This window comes from Rhinoraja longicauda, unplaced genomic scaffold, assembly GCF_053455715.1.
Source record: "Rhinoraja longicauda isolate Sanriku21f unplaced genomic scaffold, sRhiLon1.1 Scf000164, whole genome shotgun sequence".
NCBI classification, from domain to species: Eukaryota; Metazoa; Chordata; class Chondrichthyes; order Rajiformes; family Arhynchobatidae; genus Rhinoraja; species Rhinoraja longicauda.
Window position 1 is genome coordinate 95001 of NW_027601382.1, and position 5000 is coordinate 100000.

Sequence of the window (5000 nt, forward strand, 5' to 3'; positions counted from 1 at the left end):
GAAAGTACCGCCGTTCGCGGCGCGCAATTTGCGGGGGGAGGAATTGTTAGTGCACGTCTGTGTGCTAGGTGACGATGCTTGCCGACTTGGTTCATGCCGTCCACGCCGAAGACGGCGCCGTTTAAAGTACTGCCGCTCGAGGTGCACAATTTGCGGGGGAATTGTTAATGGGCGTCGGCGTGCTGGGTGACGATGTGGAGATGTGGAACGCCGAGCCAGATCTATCTTATTTGTTTGCTTGGCCCACTGGACTTTGCGTGGGCTTTGCAACACTGTGTGCTAGGTTAAATCACGGCCAATAGAGTGAGTGTTTTTAATGATCCTGATCTGATAAGGGGACTAGAGGTAAAAGAGCCGTTAGGAGGCAGTGATCACAACACGATAAGTTTTACTCTGCAAATGGAAAGGTAGAAGGGAAAATCGGAAGTGTCTGTATTACAGTATAGCAAAGGGGATTACAGAGGCATGAGGCGGGAGCTGGCCAAAATTGACTGGAAGGAGGCCCTAGCAGGGAAGACGGTAGAACAGCAATGGCAGGTATTCCAGGGAATAATGCAGAGGTTGCAGGATCAATTTATTCCAAAGAGGTGGAAAGACTCTAAGGGGAGTAAGAGACACCTGTGGCTGACAAGGGAAGTCAGGGACAGCATAAAAATTAAGGAGAGGAGGTATAACATAGCAAAGAAGAGTGGGAAGACAGAGGATTGGGACTCTTTTAAAGAGCAACAAAAGTTAACTAAAGAGGCAATGCGGGGAGAAAAGATGAGGTGCGAGGGTAAACTAGCCAATAATATAAAGGAGGATAGCAAAAGTTTTTTTAGGTACGTGAAGAGGAAAAAAATAGTCAAGGCAAATGTGGGTCCCTTGAAGACAGAAACGGGGGAATTTATTATGGGGAACAAAGAAATGGCAGACGAGTTAAACCGTTACTTTGGGTCTGTCTTCACTGAGGAAGATACACACAATCTCCCAAATGTTCTAGGGGCCGGAGAACCTAGGGTGATGGAGGAACTGAAGGAAATCCACATTAGGCAGGAAATGGTTTTGGGTAGACTGATGGGACTGAAGGCTGATAAATCCCCAGGGCCTGATGGTCTGCATCCCAGGGTACCTAAGGAGGTGGCTCTAGAAATAGTGGAAGCATTGGAGATCATTTTTCAATGTTCTATATAGATTCAGGATCAGTTCCTGTGGATTGGAGGATAGCAAATGTTATCCCACTTTTTAAGAAGGGAGGGAGAGAGAAAACGGGTAATTATAGACCAGTTAGTCTGACATCAGTGGTGGGGAAGATGCTGGAGTCAATTAGAAAAGACGAAATTGCTGAGCATTTGGATAGCAGTAACAGGATCATTGCGAGTCAGCATGGATTTACGAAGGGGAAATCATGCTTGACAAATCTACTGGAATGTTTTGAGGATGTAACTAGGAAAATTGACAGGGGAGAGTCAGTGGACGTGGTGTACCTCGACTTTCAGAAAGCCTTCGACAAGCTCCCACATAGGAGATTAGTGGGCAAAATTAGGGCACGTGGTATTGGGGGTAGGGTACTGACATGGATAGAAAATTGGTTGACAGACGGAAAGCAAAGAGTGGGTATAAATGGGTCCCTCTCGGAATGGCAGGCAGTGACCAGTGGGGTACCGCAAGGTTCGGTGCTGGGACCCCAGCTATTTACGATATGCATTAATGACTTAGACGGAGGGATTAAAAGTACCATTAGCAAATTTGCAGATGATACTAAGCTGGAGGGTAGTGTGAATTGTGAGGAAGATGCAATAAGGCTGCAGGATGACTTGGACAGGTTGTGTGAGTGGGCGGATACATGGCAGATGCAGTTTAATGTAGATAAGTGCGAGGTTATTCACTTTGGAAGTAAGAGTAGAAAGGCAGATTATTGTCTGAATGGTGTCAAGTTAGGAGGAGGGGGAGTTCAACGAGATCTGGATGTCCTAGTGCATCAGTCAATGAAAGGAAGCATGCAGGTACAGCAGGCAGTGAAGAAAGCCAATGGAATGTTGGCCTTCGTAACCAGAGGAGTTGAGTATAGGAGCAAAGAGGTCCTTCTACAGTTGTAGCGGGCCCTGGTGAGACCGCACCTGGAGTACTGTGTGCAGTTTTGGTCTCCAAATTTGAGGAAGGATATTCTTGCTATGGAGGGCGTGCAGCGTAGGTTCACTAGGTTAATTCCCGGAATGGCGGGACGGTCGTATGTTGAAAGGCTGGAGCGATTGGGCTTGTATACACTGGTATTTAGAAGAATGAGGGGGGATCTTATTGAAACATATACGATAATTAGGGGATTGGACACATTAGAGGCAGGAAACATGTTCCCAATGTTGGGGGAGTCCAGAACAAGGGGCCACCGTTTAAGAATAAGGGGTAGGCCATTTAGAACGGAGATGAGGAAGAACCTTTTCAGTCAGAGAGTGGTGAAGGTGTGGAATTCTCTGCCTCAGAAGGCAGTGGAGGCCAGTTCGTTGGATGCTTTCAAGAGAGAGCTGGATAGAGCTCTTAAGGATAACGGAGTGAGGGGGTATGGGGAGAAGGCAGGAACGGGGTACTGATTGAGAGTGATCAGCCATGATCGCATTGAATGGCGGTGCTGGCTCGAAGGGCTGAATGGCCGACTCCTGCACCTATTGTCTATTGTCTATTGTCTATAATCAACCACTTTATTTTGCCCGTCTTTGTGACTCCTCTTTGACACGTCGATCACCGCTGAGGCTGTTTTACCTGTTTCCCCTATGTACCGTAAGGTACACTCCTTACATTGAACTGCATACACCCCATTATTTCGCTCACGGGTTATCCTCTGTGCTATCCAGTCTCTCCTGTCACCCTGTTCTATGTTTTTGTCTATTACCCAGTGGGAGCAGGCCCCATATTGACATTAATTTGTAACCCTACTGCTCCCCTCGTCTGCTGGTTTTATCACCATCTCATGTTTATCCCTCAGCTCTGCCGTGGTCTCCCTCTCTTTTTTTCTGGTGAGGTTCGGCCTATCCTTTGTCATGGGCATATCCCAGGCTGTTTTAGTAACGTTCTTTTAAAACGTGTCGTGTTTGTTTGGCTTTACCCACGTTCCAGCATTAGAGGCCAATTTTTGCAATGTTTCCTGGGTGGGATTTGCCGGTTTTACAAATGGTGTCACTATCTCACCCTGCTTCCTGATACCCTTATGGGGTCGGCTCTGTTCTTGCAGAACCCTCGGGTGGTGCAGAGTCTGGGCCTTGTTATCAATATCTTGCCCTGCTTCCCGATACCCTTGCGGGTTCGGCTCTGTTCTTGCAGATCCCTCAGGTGGTGCAGAGTCTGGGCGGCATCGTCACCCAGCACACCGACGCCCACTGAAAATTACCCACGCACAGTGCGCGCCTGGAGCGGCAGTAGTTCAAACTACCCCTACCCCTACCCCTACCCCTACCGCTACCCCTACCCCTACCCCTACCCCTAACCCTAACCCTAACCCTAACCCTAACCCTAACCCTAACCCTAACCCTAACCCTAACCCTAACCCTAACCCTAACCCTAACCCTAACCCTAACCCTAACCCTAACCCTAACCCTAACCCTGACCCTAATGCAGGCAGAGTTATTTATAAAGTGGCCCAGACTCTGCACCACCTGAGGGTTTTGTAACAGAACCAACCCCATAAGGGTTTCAGGAAGCAGGGCAAGATATTGATAACAAGGCGCAGACTCTGCACCACCTCAGGGTTCTGCAAGAACAGAGCCGACCCCATAAGGGCATCAGGAATCAGGGCAAGATATTGATAAAATGGCCCAGACTCTGCACCACCTGAGGGTTCTGCAAGAACAGAGCCGACCCCATAAGGGCATCAGGAAGCAGGGCAAGATATTGGTAACAAGGCCCACGGGGAAGGCGGCATACTTTGGGGTTATTTTGTAGTGAGTTTTGAAGGCATGTGCTAGTGTTACGCATACCGAGGGCGCGCAAAGTTCGGCGCGCCCGGGCCAAAACGCCTCTGCTGGCCGCGGCCGAGTCGGCCGACGGATTGCCACGGACTTGCTTGACGACCTGTCACTCTCCGTGCATCGGTTGCACGCCCGGTTCGTCCTTTCCATTTGTTTCATGATGTACACGCGGCAGGCGGAATATTTTAAAAGCACTGTTCTGTTCGAAGTGCACAATGGCCGTTGGGGCAATGCAACTGGGGGTCGGTCGACCGGCTGACGACGCCTGCCTGCCGATTTGGTTCACGATGTCCCCGCCGAAGGCGGCATACTTGAAAGTACTGCCGTTCGCGGCGCGCAATTTGCAGGGGGGAGGAATTGTTAGTGGACGTCTGTGTGCTGGGTGACGATGCTTGCCGACTTGGTTCATGCCGTCCACGCCGAAGACGGCGCCGTTTAAAGTACTGCCGCTCGAGGTGCACAATTTGCGGGGGAATTGTTATTGGGCGTCGGCGTGCTGGGTGACGATGTGGAGATGAGGAACGCCGAGCCAGATCTATCTTATTTGTTTGCTTGGGCCACTGGACTTTGCATGGGCTTTGCATCATTGTGTGCTACGTTAAATCACGGCCAATTGAGTGAGTATTTTTTATTCAACCACTCTATTTTGCCCGTCTTTGTGACTCCTCTATGACACGCCGATCACCGCTGACGTGTTAATCTGCGTGTTAGGTATCTCGGGGGTCAGTTGGACGGACAGATGTGTAAGGGTTTTGTTCGGAAGGATCGTTGAGTGTAAACGGTGAACGGGGGTTAAAGGCCCTGAGGTTTCAATCCTCTAAAGAATGTAAAAGGTCTGACGCGTTAGCTAGCAGCTAATGAGGTGAACCTAGCAGCTAATGAGGCTCTCTCTCTCTCACGGCCCCGGGACTCCCTCCCTCCCTCCTCCCTCTTGGAACCCTCCCTGCGTGGGGGGGGGGGGGGGGGGGGGGGGGCACGAAGAAAAAGAGGGTATAAGAAGAATCCAGTGGAAGGAGTAGGGACTGGGGGCGAGGTCAGACAGCCTATCCGGCTAATAAAGCA